This window comes from Falco punctatus (assembly GCF_963210335.1).
Source record: "Falco punctatus genome assembly, chromosome: 20".
Lineage (NCBI taxonomy): Eukaryota > Metazoa > Chordata > Aves > Falconiformes > Falconidae > Falco > Falco punctatus.
The window spans coordinates 2,580,966-2,604,228 of NC_137600.1; positions in this window are offsets into that span (position 1 = coordinate 2,580,966).

Consider the following 23,263-nt stretch of genomic DNA (forward strand, 5'->3'; position numbering starts at 1 on the left):
ATTCTCCAGTGAAAATGAGCAAAGAAGGAGAGCAGTACGAGCTACCATGCCATCTTAAGGCATGGCTTACAGAACTCTAGCCTGGATCCCACCCCCTAGGACAGGACCCCTAAGATCTAGCCAGGACCAGGGTTTTCATGGCAACCAGGTATTTGTACCAATATCTGGCAGATAACCGTGAACGGAACAGAAAAGGCATTCTGCACAGGGGAGATTTACCCATTCCTGGCTGCAGAACTACTGAGCTCGATGCCTCCAGCACCTGAACAACAGCCCTAAGGAGCACAGGTCAAAACCCTTGCAGAGAAAGCCGCAGGTTGCTACCTGGACAAACGAAGAAAGCGTCTGCGCCACAACGTGGGCTTCTGCTAGCTGAAGCACAGCTGACATTCACACTCCGGAGCAAATTCAAGTAAAATACTAGACATTTTTAAGTCACTGACAATCCTTCAATTAAGTTTCATTGGGTCACAATGCAAGAATACAGTTTAGTCCTCAGAGTTAAGTCAAGTCGATACCGTGTTTTTAGCTGGGTGCACTGAAAGGAGGCCCCATGGTAAAGTTAGCTGATTTCTTCTACTGAATGTAGAGCAAAATCATCATGACGCCTGGGAGCCCAGGGCTAAAAGCAGTGACCACTCATATACACTAGCAAGTGATTTTCAAAGAGAAGCTGAACAAAACTTGAACAGAAATCCACATCCAGGTTTCAAGGATGCTCTAAGTAAGGGCTTGGGACAGCCTGTGCTGACCTCTGCAACCATCACTGCTTACAGAATTAGGCAGCCTGTGCATTTCCCTGCCTGATCACAAGCTGGGAAAGAAATTTTTCCTCTCTCTGGCTGTTGCCATACCTATCGCTGATCCCTGTGTCTGACCCTGTAATTTTTATTTTCTCAGGCACAGGCTCAGTATCAAGAGGTGCCAGTGAGTAACCGCATTTCCAGAATATTCCTTGAATATTAAGAATCAAACCAAACCCTAAAATGCTTCATTGGGTTGGAATTGTTCTGGCATAGCACAAAAACTGAAAGACCAAGTTGTCTACAGAGAAATCATTAACCAACTTCCCTTTGGGATATGATAATTGCTGGAGTGGTTGACAGCTTTTCTTGGCGTTGAGTGCTCAAAGACGAGACACATTATTTCAGAAACATTAAAGACCAGAAGAAAGTCTTTTGATACATGAGTAAAGTCCATTCAAATGCTGAAACAAAGCTCATTTATTTCCATGGTCCTTTTTATTTCTGCTTATCCTATGCCTCTCCTTTCCTTTATGGTTTTGTCCTCAGCAACCTCAACTAATATAAACCAGCCCTGGTGAGTTTCTGCCAATCAAGGTTTGGTGCCAGTGGGGTTTAGTCCATGAAAACAGATGGTTTGAAAGCCACATTGTGCCACCGTGCCCACAGCCAATAGTACAAATATTTAGTCAATTAGAAGGGGATTTTCCAAACGCACAAATGGAAATTAGGCACACAACTCCCATTGACTTCCAGGGGGAGTGGAGAGCCTCGCTGCCTTCAAAATCCCTCCTTACTAATTCAGTCTTCATAAAATATATGCACGTGAAAGGTACCAGCCTGCTCTGAAATCAGACATTTCTCAGCTATTCCCAGGACAAAAATGATGGATAGAAGCAATAGGAATCTCTCTGAAGGGTTCAGTATTTTAAGACAAAAGTTCCAGCAAAACTGCTGATTTCATTGAGGTTCATAAATGTCCTGTGACATTTTGAAGCCCTAGCAGTAGGTTGTGTGGATTTATTACAGCTGAGGATTGAGGTATGCTTCTTCCAGACAGTGTCATTAAGAGAACTCACCCATCTAACCACAAAAAGGCATCATTAAATATTAACATTTCCTCTGAACACCTCTCTAAGAATATGACAGCTAGTGCTTTACCACCACTAAAATCTGTATGGAACTGGGACTCAACAGGAAATAGCTATTGATTTGCGGACTGGAAATCGTTTAAAATGTAGCCAGAATTTGCCAAAAAGGACCCAAAATGGACAATGACAATCTTTACTATTGTAACATCGCTTAAGTCAGGGAGCTCCGGTCAAAAAATGAAGGAGAAAAACAGGCAAACATTACTGTTCACGTCCTGTCACTGAGATGTCTTGACTGCTCTCTATCTCCCCAGATAAGATCTTTCCATTGCAAGCACGCCAGAACCGTGATCCACATGCCTTTACACACCTTCTGTGCACTGTGTTAATAAATAATGATGATGACAACAATAGTAAGGGTTATAAAGCATATCATGCTCTATGAATGATTCACTCACTTGACTTTGCGTGGTACAGCTCTCCAGTTTCCTTTAAGCCAGGACACAACAGCACTAAAAATAAAAAAGTCTGCAGTAAACTCTATGTGAGACATACCCCAGACTCATGATAAACAAGTACTACTTGGCTTAACACGCTGCAATTTTATCAAAGATGATGCCCAGGCTCACTTTCAGCTGCTCTAGGATTGCTCTCTCCCATCCTTCCTATTTCATGGGAATTCCTATAGCACTTCCCATTAAGTGGAACTGCCTCCCCATTTATTAGAATGGAAAAACTTTACAGAATATCCTGGGGCATCATCTGCTATGTTACACCCATGATATAGGACGATGGGCTCAGAAAATACCTCCTTGGGCACTGAGACCAGTTTTCTGCACTCACAGGCAGCGATGTAATCAATACTTGGATCAGTACTGTGCTTTCAATATTTATCACACACACACATCCCACGAGCACAGAAATTTTTCCCTTATCCCTTTTCAGAGACTCAAGACTTTTCACTGCAGAGATTCAAGCTACACAAGTTAGAAAAAAAGAGAGGGAGGGCACAGCCAGGGTCCAGGTAGAGAAGGGATGCTGGATGAAAACGCTCAGGTGAGTTCAGAAGATGTTACTTATAGTGATGGTTCTGTTTATCAACTTCACTGGATGAAAGCTGTCAGCTCATAGCACAAAAGCAACTTACCCTTAAGCTGCATTAAGCAGCTTGACCTCACTGGCTCTGTGTTTGGTGCTGGCTTTAGAGCCTATTTTAAACACACTGCACCAGTCTGCACAGGTAGATATTTAGAAAACAGCTCTGAACACAATTTTTACACACACGCAATGACTTACTTATTGAACTTAAGGATTGAGAAAGGGAAAGTATCTTGAGTCTGTTGATAAAGGTAAATAGATTGTCATGCTTCATTCTGCAATAAAAATGCCAATTAGAGACAATAATGCAGAAGAGAAAATCACTACAATTGAAAGCTAATGAACATTACGGCTAAGCTGGGCCATCCTGCCAGGCTGACACTGTTTCCATCTGCAAAAGCAGGAAATAAACCTACTAAGGGAAACAGATTTCCAAGTAGGACAACACTCTCAAGTGTAACAGACAGAACTAAAGCTTCCCGATATGTTCCATATTCAGCATGTCATGTGCTATATAATATTATAAACATACACAAAAGAAGCAATCTTTTCCAAAGATCTTAAGCAAATATTTTCTGGATGACCAGTGTTTCAAAGGACATGCTGAACTGGGATTTGGTTTGATGGCAGAAAGAAGAATGTGAAGGACAAGTAGTTAAATAAAAATTTCACACTGGAAATTTCCAAGCGCACAATCAAGCCAAGTCATCAAATCCCACCATTTGCAAAGCAAGAAAAAGGAAAACTTCACTTTTCTTTCTTGTTTTTACAGAGGTTCCTCTTCTCTCCAAGTGTGATGTCTGGGACAACCAATGCTAACTGGTAAGACGCATTGGTGTTGCTGAATTTAAACATTAAGCTAAGAAGAAAAAGCTTCAAGCAGAAACCTGCACTGAGCTGTCTCTGTACCGCTCAGTTTCTTCATTTTGCTGACACAGCTTGAAAACCTCACCAGGCCACACCGCCCAGCAGGAGACAGTTCAGTCACTTCTGAAGACGCCTTCAGCTAAGCACTCATACAAGGCACTGAAAAATCATTTGTCATTTTTGAAAATCTCATCTCATTACATTTTAAATAGACGGGACAGACAAAGGCAGCATTATTAGCTTCACTGTACACATGGGAAATGAGGCATAGAAATTCAAACAGCCCACCTAAAACCGCAGAAGCTGCCCGTGACATGGAGCAAGAGCAAGGCACCGGTGCAGGCTCTTGTTTGTCTGTAGTCAACGCTATTTGGGGAACCTCCTCCCCACCACTGCCGCTCTGTTCACTCTGCCCTCATAGTTTTCAGCCCTTCTTTCTAGGCAGGGGCAGAAGAAAAGCCAGGAATAACAGTAGTAGTAAGAAAGAGGACTAAAAACAGTAACAGCAATGCAAAAAACCAGATCTCTTTGTGCTGCTCTGCAGAACCCATTAAGTCTGGGAGTGCTGCAGTTGCTGCTAACATGAACCAATGTCCTCATGTTGCACTTATTAAATAAATCTAATCTTATTAAACTGCATTACAAGCTTTTATTTCATAAATCTGTGTGCCTCCCAGATCACCCAAAGAATTAACTCCTGAATGAACTATGCCTTTTCTCCCCATAGCCTTGCAGAAGGCACTGCGGACAAAACCGCCATCTCTGCTGATGACATCGCTCCCAAGGACCAGAGCAGGCTCCGGGCCCCCTGCATGCATTACCGGCCAAAGCCCAAGATGCAGCTTTGCTGAACGGGAAACCCCAGCAAGCAGCAACGGGTCCCCTTGAATCAGGGAGGGAGGTGACAGCATGGAGGGTGCCCCGGTGTGGGGATGGGAGAGGCCCTTTGCATCACGCTACCATCTGTAGCATACTAATCAGAGGGCTGCCAGCTGCTGCTTTTGAAAGGAACAGTAAAGTGTCACCAGCACAAGACGCCTCATCGTCCACTGCCAGGGTATCCCTGCACAGCCAGAGATATGCCAGGGTCACACCTGACTTTCCATGGGCAGAATGAGGAGTTACACACAGGGAGATTGTTTCCCCCACCAGTGAAATGCATACTCCCTTTTAAACGGTAAGGGAGCATGGGAGCACCTAAGATGCTGCTTTAACATCCACATAAGTTGGGTACTGGTGTTTCAGAAAGACTGCAAGTTGCATACCCTCCAATATGTGCTGTATATGTGGAAATATTTGTTTAAAATCATCCACAGAGCCTGCTGTAATTGAATGAAAATGCAGGATATTACTAACTCTTCCAGAAGAGCAGTACCAAGAGGTCAGGCTCTGTGTTACACTGTGCAAAACAGCCTTTCTCCCCCCTCAATTGCTTGGATTTTGTTTTAACGATCTGAGGTCAACATGAAACAATTTGTTAAATAAACTTCAGTGAATCAAAACATAAAATTTCAGACTGACCTGCCTTCCATCTGATATGAAATGTCTCATATGGGGGCTAAGCAGGTTGGGTTTTTTTAAGGTAGAGTTGTACTTTTCGTAGGATCAAAGGAGACATTTGCATAGAAAGACATTGTGACTTCAAAATGAAGAACTGCAGTTTTTAAAGAACAGGCATGAGTATTTTAACCCTTTAGAAAGAAAAAAGAAAAACTCTCTCTCAAACGTTTTAACAATTTTAAGCACAGCTCAATGGATAGGTTTGATACTCACTTCACACATTTGGATAAAGAATATTCACAAAGGTCTCACACTGTAACCACTACAGATTTTGAGCATGGACAATGCGCAGACCCAAGCCAGTTTAGCTGAGCTGACATCTGGAAGACACAGAGCCAGGGCATGCCCCAGGGATCCCAGCATCGCTAATGCTGCCCCACTGCAAGTGTAAGAACATTTCCAAACAACGCGCACGGCTTTGGTATCTATCTCTGACAACAATGCTCTAAGGAAGAAACACGTTACTCTTCAGCAGCCTCCATGCCGATACTGATACGCAAAAGAAAATGGATTGCACCTACATCTCCTGACCGATCTGTGCATCTCTTGCAAACAACTAGACCAGATTCAGAAACACGCAATGGCTGCAGCAGTATTGGTAGAGCAATTCTCCCGCTGAGATTTAAGATACCATTCAAGGTGTTTTGCAGGATTCAATGTTCCACACTTCAAAGTCTGAGCCTCAGAGTATGGCACAATTCTCCCCAGGTCCAACAGTGCCCAATTAGCTTTTAATCTGGATCAGTTTTTCCAGTCTTACACAGGAAAAGCAAACACTCTCCCTCAAATTACTCATCATTTTCTTTCCCTAACAGACGCCAATAAATTAGCATTACAGTGGGAAGTATGCACTGGCTGCTCTACAGTTTCCTGTCTGCTTTGCTAATGTGTGCAAATGTAAGTTCTGCAGAGGACTGTAATCTGCAAGGCTGCTTCGGCTAGGTACAGGCAGTGAAATAAATACACATACTTGAGTGAGACTTTACAAGCAAACCAGCCTGCTTTAGCAGGCTCACTTCTCTGTTCCATTCTGCATACCAAAACGTGTCAAGTGAAGCAGCATTGTCCGTTGTCTGCTATACCAGAATGAAAACTCAGGCTCCTGGCTTGGCTCTGCAACTGACTCACTGTGACCTTTGGCATGTCACTGCATTCACCTGTGCCTATTAAGAGGCAATAATACTAATTATCTGCAAAGATGAGAGACTCGTTAATTCTTTAGTGAGCAGAAAATTATTTCAAATGTGGGGATTAAAGAACAAACAACCACAATAATGAAATGAAATCACTTGAGAGGTCTACTGCATTGTACACTAATTAATCAGCATCTCAAAAATCAGGTTTGAGAAATATTAACGTTAAGGTAAGCAAGTTATTTTTTAATAAGAATGCATACGCAACTTTGCACAAACAGTATACCCATCATCTGAAAACCCATGCAAGTCCAGTCATTTCAGAGGAGCAGGATTTTAAAGCACATTGTTTTTCAAAGGGGATCTCTCTTGCAATTCAAGGTGGGACAGATTCTGTGAGCCTAAAATATATTCACGCCCTATAAATTTAACAAGCAGCAGCAAAAGTCAAGTTAAGGCGCATCCTGAAAAATGTTTCAACAGCACCTTGGGCAGCACGGGAGGATAAACTTTCTGGTCATGCAGAAAAGATGCTCTAACTGAGGCTAAATTGCAGGGTGCTGGGAGGAAATGGTTACCACTATCTCTAGGAACAATAATTAAGTTGGAAAGCTGGCTTTGACTCCTGTATGAGAACACAAGGAACTCTTTCCCTCGAAATCTGTCCCCTCATGGGAGATACTGATTCAGTCTCTCGGCTGTGACTGTCCCCTCCATTATCCTTCTCTTGGTAACTACCTATACAGGTATAACCTCTAGCACTAAGCCATTTTCAAGGTCACGTCATTTTGGTACTGTTCTAAACAAAAATAGTTAATGTGTCAGCAACACCAAATTCCTGAGCTGTTACCCCAGTTCTGATGTTCATTCTTTTGACTGAGGCAAGCCATTTCCCTTCTGTGGGATCCATCTACACATTTGTTAAATGGCAGCGATAATATTGACCTGCTGCTCCCAACTGGTTAAAGAATAGATTCACCCGTGCTTTATGCTGTTTTCCATGGTAGCAGCAAGTCCCAGAGGGACAGCGTGCTGGCAGAAGGAAAAACGCTGCATTGTGTCTGGAGAGGGGATGCCTGGATCGTGATAAAGGAAGACAAAGTCAGCCTTCAGAGCCCCGTGCTGGTAGCTACTGAACCCCACTGGCTCTCGTTCATCTCACAGAAACAACGCTATAAACTGCCGCCTCCCAAAAATGCCCAGCACTCTCTTTTATAAAGATCCAGACTTTTGCCTGTACAAAGCTGCTTACTCCCAAATTTCCCCTCTTTGTGTACAGCGGACATATGGTGTATTGTTGAAGGCACAGAGACAAAAGGAAGAAAACATAGGCTCACAAAGGAACCCCCAGCTAAAAAGCACCATCCATTCATGAGTTAAAAATGAAAGCAAGCCTTGAGGATGTTTGAAACAGCAGGGTATCAGCTGGAGCCTGCATGAAGGCTTTTCCCATTGCCATTCATAACAAAATCAGGAGGCAGAAAGTTACTATAGCAATGGCAACAGAATGCAAAATGGGTGCTCTTCAGAGGGCAGGAGGAGCTCTTAAAAGAAAGGCAGGGGTCTGTTTCTCTTCATCCTTTGGGGCTGCCAAACACAGATCAGGTCCAGTTTGCCAGTACACCTCCCTCTCTATATTATTCTTATTGTAGATCACTGAATCTTAGCTTTGACAACTTAAAAAACACTGAAATGAAGCCTAGCTGAAAAGAAAAGACAACCATCCGCCCACTCAATCTCCAGGTGCTAAAGTAACCCATAGCTGCACAATAAAAAGGCTGGGCTCACTGTACATGAAGAAAACCACCAGGCAGTAAAAACATCTGTGGATACAGACCCCTCCACTCATGCTTTTGTTCAGACAGTTTATCACGCATTTAGCTTTCGAACAGATATGTCTGCTTCCAACAGGTCAAAGTTTTGCTGGTGGATGGATGTGATCACACCAGCCAGCAGTGTGACAAGTGCATTGCAAGGGATTCTGCAGCATAGATGTTCAGGACCAGATCCAAACCTTGCCATAAGATTACCCGCAGAGCTGGACAGTCACTGACTGCGCCCCTACGATGGGATTCGACACAACTAAGGCTTACGCAGCACGTCGAGTCCAGGATGCGGCTCATCTGAAATGAATACACTATAGTTGGTTCAGCTCTAGGGATCAAAGTTTCCATACAAACTTCGCAAAACTCAACTCATCTCTTAGCAGATCCAATTGTCCAGACACAATCATGGAAAAGCCCTGGGGAATACTGGATCAGAAGGACTGACTTGGGACAGAGAGCAGCCCCCTGCAATTGCAAGCAACCCCACAACAGAGGTCTGGTTCAGACGCATCTATACAAGATCCTCTCCCTACACCACAGATCATTTTCTAAAAGACCAAAATCACAACTTAAATATTGACCAGGAGAAGCACAGGACATGTTGAAGGGCTATTAAGTGAAAAGAAAGAGACTATCAGCCAAAGAACATTATGAATGTAAATTAAAGCAGCCATAATACCTGTTAACCCCCGAGCATTTTAATAGAAGATGGGAGCACAAAAGTGGCTTAAAACCGTCATCCATGTCTCCCTCCCATTTATCCTCATGTGAAATTAAGCAATAAAAATCAGACCTGTAGGAATGTTCCCACTCAGTGAAGGCTTCGGGCTATATTTGCACCCTCTATTATAACAGTTGCAGTCTGAGTTCTGCCACAGATTTAGTGCAAGAAAAGAGCAGACTGCAGCCACTTTTACAAAAAGAAACAAACAAATTTTCCTTGCAATCTATATTTTCATTTCTTGTTTGGCAAAACCAGCCTTTTTAAACATTTGCAAGGCAACGATCAAACCCGCAGCGAACATTCAGTCCCCATGCGGTGCCTGCTTTAATTTAGTCAGCTAGATGGCAGGCACTTCTGATTGCCTGTCTGACAGCTTTGTTTGCCTAATAGATCTTACCTTGTCTTCTCTAATTTTTAATGCTGACCAGTTCTCCGCACAAAATGGGGGTCTGCAGCAAGCACTTATTTCAAAAGTGGCCTTGTTGCCTTGGTTACCAACCATCAAGCCTAGGCCTTTGCAAGCTCTGTCGAGATCTACCTTCGCCTTGGTTTTGTCTTGTTTTTTCGTACTACTGAGAGATCTCTGCTCTCAGACAGCGCAGCAGAAAGCTGGACTTAAATGAATAAAATAATAAATAACCTGAGGGAAATGCCCTCGGGTGTGCATCATTCACGTGGTCCTGTATAAATCACGAGGTCAGTGAGAAATAACAAAAACAGCAGCAGAAGACACACCGCTGTATTAGCTTAGCCACAAAAACTATGCAAGTAGCTTTCCTAGCAAAACAGGCTCAGCCTACGTCCCGAGGAGCTGGCACTTGCTCTGCTGTGAATTAGCAGCGGTGGCGAGACAGAATTGGAACTGGGGCATCGCCGGCGCTGCGTCTGCCTGAGCTCCTCACACAAAGCCCAGATCTCCACAGTCCGATGAAGGCAAGGGAGGAAAGAAATCCCGTTACAGCCGTTTTCCAGAGGGAGAAGGGAAGCTCAGCAGCAGGATTTCTGACGAGCGCAGCAGATGGGTCTGCCAGGTTTGCGACGTGGAGGACAAAGGCAGGACGCGACAAGGCTGTAGCTGCCCCTCAGCAAGCCTCGGCGGGGGGCACCTCTCCGTCACGTCGCACAGCTGGGACCCCTCACCTGAGCCCCCTCGGAAACCACATCTGCTCAGGCCTCACCCGGCACCAGGCCCACCAGACCAGCCTCCCGCGCTGGGCCTCCTCGTCCTCAGCAGGGAACTGCCGACACGTGGCTTCTGTTCTGTCAAGAGGAGCAGAGCTCAGGCCTACGCGCTATTTCAGCCTACTCAACGGAGCATCTAAGTCAGAGCTGGAGGCTACACGCAGGCCCTAGGCAGGGGTCTATCTGGGATACATACTCCAACCAGCCTGGACTAAGCGTGCTGAACAGCCATCAACACAGCACAGGCCAAAACTTACACAGAAAGATTCATCAGTGGCTGCTTTTGATAAACAGATACGTTGAGAAAAACTTCCATGTGCCAGTGGATAAATCTAAAGAAGAAAATTAAGCCAAATCCAAACAATCCTTACTGTTTCTGTTAACCATTCTCCGGCTCCTAGAAACTAGCTGTTTTCTGTATCTGCTATTACACAGTTAAATACAACATCTGATTTTGTTTTTAAAGCACTGGCTGGGAGAATTGGTTCAGAGCCTACTAAAATGTTAATACATACCGAGAAAGGTCCCTGCATTCTTCTGCACAGAAAGCAAGTTAGGTTTGGTTAATTCCATTTTTGGGAAGTACAGGCCATTCTCAGCACTGTAAATCAATGTGACTCCATTAAACAATCATTCCTATCTATGTCTATGGTATGGCAAATTGTCACATCAAGTGCAAATCATATAAGAAGATGAAATAAATATCATGCAGCCCTCACGCCCCACCTATATTGAATTAAAAAAGCCATCTCTAACTCTTTCTTGTCTCCTTCACTGTTGCAGACTTAATTAGATCTTCCAGACAGAAACAATCCATTCTACATACAGGAGTGCCAGAAAGGAAAAAGGACAAGGAATTTTAATTGCACTGTAATCCTTTCAGCTAGGTTTCTTGCAAACACTACATTTCAGGGACCCAACAGACTAGAACCAAAAGCAGAACTATGAACCTTTAAAAAGAAAACACATTAAAATGAATGTGATCTGCAAGATCCATAGACTGTATTCATCTCCAGGCAGTTGGCCATGCTGTAGTTTAATGTAAGGAAGTAATATAATTTAAACCATTTGTCACTCCTAACTGAATGGAAAAAGGGAAACAGCCAATTTGTTAGCTGACTTTGCCTTTGTTGGAACTGCCGTATCCATCTTTGCTGCTTCTCTGTACCCCACCACCACAGGCCATAGTCCAAGCCGTCAGCAGGTCTCACACGAGTCTTCAGATTGTCGCTGAGAAAACGTTTCATTCTATAGTTCATATATCTCGATGGGAGGCCTATAAATAGACACTATTTTCTACCCTTGTTACTGTGCTGTATCCATCACCGTAACAGCAAAATTACCTTTCAGCACTGCATTAAGTCAACGGTTCTCCAACTACAAAGCACTAATGTCTTTGAGGCCGTGGTAAATGGTCCACTGAGCCATACCGCATGCTAAAATAAACGCCTTCATTATGAGTTCCGTTACGGTAACAAAAGCAGTCCCAATCTCCACAAAATATTCAAGGGTGACAACAGTCTGCCAACCCAATTACTGACAATACACCCAAAGATTTGCCAAGAGAACTTAAGATCCAGCTCCCATTTCGGATTGTGGGTGCATCAGGCCGTGCTCTGTTTTACGCTGAAAGGAGCTGGGAGGACGCGTATTGATGTGGCTTTCTTGGGGAGTTATTTGGCACTACCCACTGCCCAGACCCTGTCAGAACCTCCAACCAAATTCTGTTTGGCAGCACTTTATTCCAAGCCAGGCAGGGACTACGGACTCATGCCCATTTGCTACATCCACCCCAACTGCTACCCTGCTCCTTCACATGGAAGATGCAAGCTAAACGACTCAGCTGCTGAGAGGCCTCTGAACTCTTCCCACAGCTCTCCTCAGCTACACAGCCGCCTTCCTTTCACTACAGTTTTAAAGCAAAGTTTACAAGCTTTTAGTTTTGACCACAGAGATGTCAAAGTCCCAATAGCTTCCAGAGATAGGGTCCCGACAGGCCTTCTGCAAGACGTACAGCACTACGTAGAGCAGTCCAGCCGTGCTGCTCTTCCAGCTTGCCGGACATGATAACTTGGGACTTCAAAGGGGTTTTGTGTGTACGTGAGGGTGTTTTGCAACCCTTGTGAAAAATCAAATGGCATGTGCTTGTTCTGCTTGTCCCCAATTGCCCTAGTTAATGAGTTTTTAGTGCACTGAACCCTACTTAATACACTGCTTAATAAAATGAGAATAATTAATCAATTATCCAAAAGGGCCCAGCTTATGATCGTTCTTACGCACTTGCCACACTAGCCAGGGTCCTTTCCCCCGACTCTCCTTGGCATCACAAATCACCCCTTTTTGATGCCTGATGCCTAGACACAATGAGGGACCTCTCTTCTCCAGCACAGTTGCAGGCTGGGTGGTATAACATGGCTGCTGGCCACACTTCGTTCCTGTTGTGGGGTCAAACACTTGGCCATGCTGCCAGTTGTCCCTTGCCACGCTGCTCTCAAGTGGCCACTACTGCTCAGAAGTCCCAGCTGGGACGACGTTGGAGAAAGCAGTCATACATCCACAGTCTGTGACAGAGGCTAGATCCACCAAACCAAGCCCTGCTCAGCTGTCTGTGCTACTACCAGATTGATATTCATGTTTGCATTCTAGTCGGGATGTGCAAACCTATTGCGCTGCGTGCTAGACAGTCCCTACTGCCAGACGGAGCCTGCTCCAAGCTCCTCATCGCCTAAACCTATCATTTGCTTCAACACATAAACCTGACATTGCTGACAGAGCTCCGGATGGCTTTGCTGTTTCTACCTGGCTCTTTCTTCAGACTATCTCCTACTGCCATGCTGACCTTGATGGATGCCAAGTCTCTCCTACTTTAGCCCACTGAAGCTCCCAACCTTCTTGCATGTTCCTTCTTCAGATCAAGTTGCCCCTCTCTCCCGTGTGGCATCACATCAGTAAAAACCTGGAAGTCATCCTGACAGAGGAAGCACTTTAAATGGCCACACCTTGCTACTTACTCCCTAGAGCTGAGAAAAAGAAGCGTCTTCCTTTATCTTAGAACTAACAAAATTAACTGGCGCTCCTGCAGGAGTCTCTCAGGAAAAAAAGGATTTCTTCCACCTTAGTGACAAATGCTATTTCACAACAGAAAAAATTAAATCCCAATCAACCCTTTGAAATCACCTAAGGCCTTTACACTCCTCACAACATATTTCCCAAACACTCTGGGGACCGTTATCCCGAACTCTGCAGCGAACAGCTCCAGGGTACATCTGATTTGCCTGGTATCTTTCTGGCTGTAGCAAACATGCAGGTTTCTTTTTTTGCAGGAGGACAAGGCAGCACCTGCATGGCCATCTAACTCAGGGTGCAGGAGGGGAGTAAGCCTTAGATAAAGAAACAGAAGGGACTTAAATACCAGACTTCCACTGAAAGGAAAAAAAAAACAACCACCACCCTAATTTAGGCAAAGATCATCACAGAACTTCAGACCATTACATTTCATTCAGCTATGCCTGGATACATCTGAATGCATCAGGGTCAGGCCCTGCCAGAACAATTCATCCAGTCTATGACTCATTCTGTACTGCCCTCCTTCCCTTTGCTCGCTCAGAGCCAGGCAAAGGAGCGGCTCCCAGCTGGACAAGCCCTTCTGTCAGCTCATCCCCGTCATACGAGATGGGGGGGCATTGAAACCTGCAGTTCTCAATCATTTCATGGGGTTCTGCGTAGAGAAGAATAATGAAAAAAGAAATCCTTCACCCCTAAATTCAACAAGAGCGCGGCACCAGACACAAGTCTGATCAAGGAGTGCATAGCAGAACGAGCAAGCCAGTGCAAACAGACCCACATACCAGACTGGGTGGATCTCCTCTGACACCCTGGAAATGCTGGGTCTGACAGCCGGGCTGCAGCGCTGGAGGGCACCCACCTCCTGCCATGGTGCTGGTTTTTCTTAGGGTTTCTGAATCAGGGAAGTCAGGCAGCTGATCCTAGAAATAACAGCTGGGAGCAGCCCAACACTCAACGCCATTGTCATAACAGCGCTGCTGAAGATCCTGATGTTAAAGGGAGGGTGCAGAACAGAAACCTACTGGCCAGACGCCCATTCTGACAGGAAAAGCCCTAAAGCATTTACAGCAAGGATTTCAGAAGTGCTCAGCAATTAAGATTCCCAACTAGAGACATCTCAGAGGCCTAGACTATTAGTGTGCCTGCCTCCAGCAAACGGTGCATAAAATTCCTGGCACACAGGAACACAAGAGATGTTCCCATCTCACCGTTCCACGGCAAGGGAACGGAGATGAGAATCAGAGAAGGAACACGGCCTTGCTTTTTTATTTTCATTTATTGCCACAGCCCCTTCATTTGTCTGACAGAGACCCTGAAAGAGGCAGGAGGTGGCCACAAAGCAGGGGCCTCAGCTGCAGGGAGCTTTAAAGCCCTGGAGACAACCTTAAACGGTGGCGAGAGTCTGTATGGCTTTGCTAATACAGAAAGCAGAGAGAAGCATGCTTACGAGCAATGCACATGGCCTAGTTTTGCAACAGCCTTCTGAAAGAGTTTAGCTTCTTCAGTAAACCCAAGGTGCCCCAAAATGATTACCTAGCGCATAAGAGGTTCTAATCTATAGAAATCTAACTATAATTTTTCCTACAAAGTTCCTGGAAAATTACCTTTCTGAATCACAGCTATTTTAGTAGCCAACCAGTGAAAGAAGAGTCTGCAGCAAGACACAGAATAAGTTATGAGATGCTGTTTAGGCTGGAGTTGTTCGCAAGCACCTGTGAAAGCACATAAACAAAAAGCTGCTTATTGCTTAAATCTAGGGAACGCTACGTCCCTCTTGGAAGGGACAGAGCAATGCAGGTGCTTGCAGCGGCAGGGGTGGGAGGGTAAGTACAGCTACAACTCAGGGAAGACCACAGTGATTTCTTTCGCAATACGAACACATTGCTTGATTGCTACCTGGCCAAGCAAAAATAAAGGGAAGGCCAGTGGCAATATGTGTCAGCATATTTAAATGGTTACCAGGAAACTGGCTGAAGGGAAGAAAACAAAGGCTCCCCAGTGGACTGACAAGCAGGACAGAAACTCAACTGCATTTGTACTGTGGTTTTACAGGCCATTACCTGCACCGAGACACCAGCCCCTTCCTAGCCGCTAGCCCTCCCTCTGCAATCTGCTTTGTGACCCTGCTTGGATCCAATACATCCGATCAAGCCAGACAATTTCTCCAGGAAGCCTGCCTTCACTTAGGCCTGCAATTAGGCTGGCCATTGCTTTCTCACCTGATTAATCTAAAATTACGCATCTACCAGTACTCTGCGAGAGACTACAGCTCAGCACAGAGCCAGCTGTTACAAGCTTTATATTCAACTTACGCGTAAAGGGCCTTAAAAAAAATGTGTTAGCCCACCCTGCTACATTTAGAGGAAAAACAGATAGAAAAAAATACGACCTAACGAGTAAAATATAAAGCTGTCCAGGCTGCTGTGCTTAAATGCTTTACAGAAGCATCTTTAGGCTAACTCCTATTCCTTATTTTCCTGTCTGATCCTAATACTACAAATGTGTATCACACCACCCTCTTTTTGCTCGTATGACCATTCAAACAGATACAGATTTTACTCATTTTATTCCCCTTCATCTTAAGCCAAATCTCCTCGACTTATCCTCAAAGTGAAACACAATGTAATCACTGAGCGAACCTTTTCCTTTTATCTCAAAAGAAGTATCTCCCACGCAAGGGCGGGGGGAAGGGGGGTGGAAGAGTGCAGACTTCCCTTTAAACATTTAAAATAGTAACAGTAAAGTATTTCTGCAGTTGTGAGAAAATATGGTGTTGGTTTTACCTGGGTTATAGGTGATTTTCTTTTTCAAACTTTTCAGATTTATAATCTGCTCTAGCCACAAGCCAGATGTTGGGTTTCCTTCATGTTACACGGGACCAACACATACAAAGGTCACATGACAAAGAATCAGCATCCGCTGATTATTATTTTTTTTAAATCAAGCTGGGAGGAGGAAAAAGCATGGTTTGCTAGCAAAGTTGTTGCTTTACCAGAAGGGTAGGTTGCAGAAGTTCTTGGTTAATCAAGCTGCTGAAAGGTTAATTATCTGTCACAATACACATGGGGTGGGGAAGAAATCATTGGGAGGCCCGAATTGCTAGAGAGTAGAGGTTTCGGGAACAAAAGGCAAACGGGTGCTTGGGGCAAGGAATCTCCATCCCTGTCTTTGCAAAGCATCATGTGCATCTGCAGCACGGTATTAGGGACAGCTAATAATAAATAATCTGTAGTGCTGGGCACCTGCTAAACTAATTGCAGCACAGCATGTTCGAGTGCTGTGTGGAGAGCATCTGGAGACAGAACTCAACGCAGCGTAAGAGCTCACAGAAAGCAGCGAAGCAGCGTGTTAGCACGCTGGCTCCCAAGTGCCAGACCGCTACTAGATCTGTGCTTTGGGCTGGGGAATGCAGATCACTAACAAGACAGAAGGAATAGCTGTCAGTTGAGACTCCTGAGCTCTGTCCCTGACTCTGGAGCCTGCAGAGCCAGCGGAAAGACTCACCCTGCCTTTGAATCAGGCTCTCTGCCACCAATATGCTGCGTGGCCATGGCAACCTGGAATCACTTGGGAGGTCACAACACGGGAGAAGAGCTTCGCATTCGCTCCACAAGAGCTCTGAGCGAGATTCACTTCTGAACAGGGATCTGGCGCGAGGCCTGGGCAGCACTTAGGTCCCACAAAAGAAGGCCTGTACATGGGGAACTTGACCCACATCTCTTATCAGTAGAGCTGATGAATTAGAGCTGCTTGTATTTCATATAGTCATTCTTTAGAAAATAAGCCTTTGCTTGACCCTGCTGAAATCTACAACTCCCAGTGAAGGACGAGGCACAGCACAAACTGGGGTCACTGTGACTCCAATACAGTGCCCAGCCTGCCCAGAAGCCTCGGCCTCTCTCCCCGCTGCTTCAGACCAATGCAAGGACACAGGGTCGCACCCATTGCTCTCCCAGGACCCTTGCAGGAGCTTTCCCCAGCCTGACCCTCTTTGCCCCACTCTCCCCCAGGCAGCCCAGCTGTGTGACCCAGCTCTAGCGCTATCCGTCACGCAGAGCCCTCCGGCAGCACCGTGTCACCGCCTTGAGAGCGCAGGTCTTACAGCAACGCAGCCCTGCATGGGACAGTTCATCCACCCAAAAGCTACTGTCCCAGGTTGCTAGCAAATTCAGAGTGGATAAAATCAAACATGTTTGGCCAGCTTTTAGAGGCTTGACCGAAGAGACACAGAAACTTACTTCAGCGAAAGGAAAAAGCAGCTGATGACTGAACATAATCACAGTCCTGAGGAAGAAACCAGTGGTGCCAGCATAATACATCTGAACATTAATCAAGCCCCATTTCTCTTAAAAGTCAAAAGATATTTAGTGCTGCACTGGAGAAAGGCCTTGAGGAGGTATAAATTATTCTCTCCGACCAATATTCTAATCGCTCTGCCTAACCTCCAGAGATCATCATTAGGTTTCTGGCTCACTGCCCCACTGCATGTGATAAAAGCATTTCAGGCTTCCCAATGAGGTTTTCATCGCTCTCCATAAGAGGTCTGGGAAGGCCACTGGACTCTACCTCAAGAACAATGCAGGTTTCCTTGCTGATAAAAACGGTAGGGAATAGACTCTCTAACGGGCTCTGTGTATGCACTGAAAGAGAAAGGATCTTAACATGACAGCACCAGTCACCCCCCTTCGTACCATCTACATCCTACTGCACAAGTACGTCTATAGGCTTCAGCCGTGCTGCATGACAGAATCTGGCACCTCAGCTCAGTTCACACAAGTTTGGTAGCCACAGCCACTGAACACAGACCCGCTGCTCTCCAGTGAGGCTCCACGTGTATTAATTAATTGCAGAAACAAGGCGATAGATTTTCAGATCCTGACCATCACAGTACAATTCATACAGCAATTGGATTGCCTGATCACAATACAGTGTCACAATACACTGTAATTCATTAAAATGTAATTTATATATATTTATATATGAAATATAAATATGTAATACATAATACACAATATTGCGCATGAATGTGAAATACATTACACTATCGCAGAGATTAAAAATGTGCTTACTGACTCAGTATGCTAACATGTGAGTTCACTTTGGTAATTTAAGATTAAAGACCATCACCTCACTACTTCACTAAGCTAAGGCCCACAAAAACAGCCCACCATAAATTATCAAGTTCCACACAAATTTGAGTCTCATAGGACTAAGTTTCTATAGGAATATAAATGTATTAATTGCCTCATCACATCTGGCCTTATAAGGGAAGACAGACATACCATATAATCAGAAAACTAATCAAACCAGAACAGGTCAGAGAGCACACATCAGCATACAATTTGCTGACACTAGAATTATCTACACTGACTGAGAATCTGGAAAAAATATCATTGGTGTTCAAGATGTTTAAACAAAAGGATTATGGCAATCTTTTACTTTTAAATGATATCATTAACACCTTTCTACAGTAGGTTAGTATTTCCATTTCCTCCAGATGAGAAGTCATAAAGACCTTCCTAGAGCCAATATTAAGTCAGTGGCATAAAGAAAGCTGCTCCTTTAAGTACTCATCTAGGAAAACAAAACCACTATTCATATTTCCAGCACAATAAAAAAAAACAAAAAACAAAAAACAAAAAACAAACTTTAACAAAAATCCTTAATGCTTGGAGAACAAATTTAAAGTAAAACACATATTAAACCAAAACAAAAACCGGTCAAATTCATCAGAAGGGGTAAATAGTAAAATAAATTGGTAAGAAAAAGGTAAATAGTGAAGCTGTAAGGCTTGTGTTGTTTTGGCTTTCAGCGGGTGTGTCAATTATGCATGCAAATTTGCATGCTCAACTAGGTGTCTACATCAAGAATAACATACAAGCTCTTTGGGGCAAGAAAGACATCTTCCCATGTTTGCAGAATTCAGTATTGCAAAACCTGAGTCAGAGGGTTAAGAGAGACACAGGCTGGGAAGAAAATCCCTTCCGTTGTGCCTTTTCTCTTTTTTTGTTACACCGATCCAATTAACCTACTCACAGACGCTCACAACTAACAATACTTTCAGAGCCGCTGCGTTTGTCTTCCTCATGCATTCATCGGTGTAAATACTTCCAGCAGCTCTCTGCCTACTCTTTGGAAACCTGTAACTCTTGTGCAGAATTACTGAAATCTAATTCCCTGTCCTCTCTTCCCCACCCCAACTAATTCTACATTAACTTTGCTCTGACAGCACTCGTAAAAGGAACACGAGTGATTTATAAGCAACTCTCACTTGCAGAAGGAAATGCAATATAGCACATTTCAGCATCACTCTCTCTCCCATACATATATCTGCTGAGAAATAAAAGCTCAAGCCTGAAAAGTGCCAGAACACAATCTTGTGAATAAGCCTGCCAGGGTGACATCACTTATCATACCACTACGTTACCAACCAATTGGGGAGGCTTCTCATGCAGCCGTTATTTCTCACCTAGCAGGGAAGCCTATAGGAAAATGTTACAGCACTGGGAAAGGACGGATCTTTTATTGTTGATGCTTATCTTGCCACACCTCCTCTTTCCCCTTTCCCACTCTAGCATGCAGACACACACACACACAGAGAACACAGCGGAGGCAAAACCACTATGCAGAGCAAAAATCCGTCTCTGTGTATCAGGCTTTTGGCAGTGATTCACGCAAGAACCTCCTGCTGGTTCTTCACAAAAAAACCCAAAATTCATTATTTTTGTTCAGCAGTTTCAGTGGGAGGAAGAGGCTTCCTCTTCTAAGTCACCGATCATTTTAACTCACTGTTACGACACTGCACAGCTAACGGTCTTTCTGTTATTTCCATCCCAAACATATTAAAAGCAATTCATCTCCAGCCAGATAGCCCAGTCATGCCTAACCCTGTGAAAAGACCACAGAGAATTTAAAGCTAGGGCTACGTTCCGACTTTCCCCAGATACCTGTTAATTTAACTAGACAAGACCCAGTTCTTAGCACACAAAAAGCCCCGCATCAGATCAGGGCAAGCGGCAGGGCTGCAGACTGAGGCCTGCAAGTACATGCTGTGTTTACACCAGGTACTTCACTGCAGCTGCCATCTAGGAGGAGAAATAAGAAACAGGCACATAATACTGGTCACAGGATGAAGCAAGCTATTAAAATAATTGGTAGGAACCACAGAGATCCCTTCTACCCCCCAAGAGAGCGCTCTTAAAGATGCAGCTGTAATTGTCAATTGCTTCACTCTGAAATAAAACGACATTTGGTTCAGCAAGTAAGCAAGTCTGTATAGTCATCCGATACTGGTACAGCCTGTTCATGCAAGAGAAAAACCAGCCCCTCTGTGAGAATTCAAAAGGAGACTGTGGGCTGTACTCGGCACAGTGTTAAACACGGCTAACTCAGCAGCACCTGAAAAGCCTGTGAGTACAAATAGATTTTTGTGTCACACACATTGCAAAAGGATTTGAGCACTGCTCCAACTCTGGACAGCAATTACACATGCTAGAACGCTTTACTTAAAAGTTTGCAAAGATGAAGCTGAAAAATCCGATTCCGGTATCCATCTTGCTCTTACTGACTCCGATATAAACATTTCTTCCTACTTTATCAGTATTTACAAAACTATCAGTATTTTTAAAAAGCAGAACCCTGCAACTAGAGCTGCCTAGATAAGCCCAGAAAAAGGAACACGCTGTTCCTTCCCAGCGCTGGGGCAGTACAGCCAGGCCAGACCCACCAAGCTCGTTCCGACCTCGGCCGCTCCACCGCACTGCTCAGCACAGGCAGGGACTCTTAGGGACCTCTGCCCGGCCAAACCACACTGCAGCGCCAGACTGCTGTCAGTGCCTGCCCCATTCACTACCCCCTCACCAACACCTATCTAGTCTTGCTGAAACTCAAATATTGGCAGCTACCACTTCTTTTTCATCTCCCCCCTCCCCCCCCCCAAGCAAAACACTGGCAGAAACAACTTATTTCTGTGAGCCCCTTTCCGTATGAAGCTCAGAACTGTAAGCAATTAAGTTTTATCCAGCACCACTGGAAGTGAACACTGGTCACAAAGCATCCTCCAGGTCTTCTGGAGGATTTCAGACAGAAAAGTCCAGAAGATGACTCCAAGCTCGGAGCTGAATCCCAATTTAGCCTACTTAAGCCTGCATTACCCTCCTACCCAGACATGACAGACTGCTTCCTTTACAACCTACTTCCTTTGAGGTGAAAGCAAAACAGTGACTCGAACACACACCCTTCTGGCCTTCATCAGATCCAATTATAGAGATCAACCACACAGAGTGCAAGATCTGAAGCTGTACACAGCCACCACATACCTACCTGAAGAACAGCAGATCTCACAGAACCAGGAAATACACACCACAAAACAAGGCAATGTTTTGTTTCGGTAACTGAAACTCTTCATGAAATAGGTGGGTCTTCAAAAAGACTGCACTCACTCATGTTATTTGAACAAAAAAAAAAAAAAAAAAATAGAAAAGAGAAGTGGCATGAAAACACAAGCGAAGGAAACAGAAGGAGCACTCAAGAGAGAAGACTGGGCAGACCAGAGGAAAGAGGAGTGCAATGAAGCAAGATGAGAACACAAGCGTCCAAGCAATGAACTTCACAGCGAATAATGGAAAAGCAGAAGCAAGAGGTTTTCAATCAATAGCAAGCTGTAGAGAAGACATGTTGTTCCGATTGCAGATCTGTCAGAATGGTCCTGCAAAAGCTCTTTATGGTACCTGAAGGATGATCAAGTTGCTTGCTCCTGTTCACAAAAAAATCTGGAAGAATGAATATAGCTTGTGTTTGAAATGCTACACATGCACCTTTTGTATCTTGTGTGGCCAAAAGCTCATGTAACATTTCTAAAGTAAATAAGGATTTTTTTTTATTATTATTTTTTTTACAAAAGGAAGGATTACAAGTATGTTTCACTGAAATTTAGCACACAATTTTTCTAGTGGCCACAGATAAATTACTGTCCCTCAGCATGTATTTAGATGCTCGTTACTTGTCCGTTGAAAAAGGTTGTGAAAATTCCTAGACTACAGAGATTTTCATTAAAACACTTACTTAGGAGACAGCATGCACCTGAGAGTTCAAAGGCTCCTTCATCTACCACAGAAAGGTACTCTGGGATCCAGTGGCTGGAATTCAAACTTCGGTCCAAAGCAAGATGTAAGTTAAACGCTGTAAGAGCTGAATCAAGTGGAAGGTCCAGCACAACACCATACATTAAATCTTTGCAAGGATATATGCATCCTTCTGTGACCTAAATTAAGTACCTTAACTGTAACAATTTAAACAGCTGTAGGACTCCTTTTCATTATACACACCAGAATAAGCACTTAGGGTATTTTCTGGCCTTAAAATTCGTTAGCTTGTATTATAGACAACAAACTGCCAGTTAAACAAACTGTACCAATGGAGGAGGGGGGGGAAGTCTCTCTAAACAAACTCCACAATCTTATCACAAAAGTGTTAGGAAACAGTTTAAAATAGAGAATGCTAGTTTCCGTACTCTCTTTTCTGGCAGTAGCTCAAAAAGTTAAGTCATGTTTACTTTCCTTAATGGAAAACCACCACTCGCTCTCCCCCTAACGTCAAGACTAATCATGCTTTGAGTACTGGCAAGCAGAAGTTTGGCTGAGTCAGCTGCGCCTGGGCAAGCTGACATACAGTGCAGGACATAAAGAGTGATTTAATGAAACAGAAATTAATTTAGCTTCTTCTTTTTCATGGGGATGCTGTATGCAGCACAAAATTTTTCCAGGAGTATCTTAAGGTTTCAGTTTTGTTTTTAAAGTGAAGAATGAACTATACAGCATAGTTCAAGAGCCCTAGCGTTTTATTGGGCTTTCAAGACCCAAAACACAAAGAAGTCTTCATACATAACTAAGTACAAGGCAAAGATCCTATAAACACTTGCACAGAATCAGGATTTCATCTTTAGATAGAATTTTTACATGTATCCACACACACA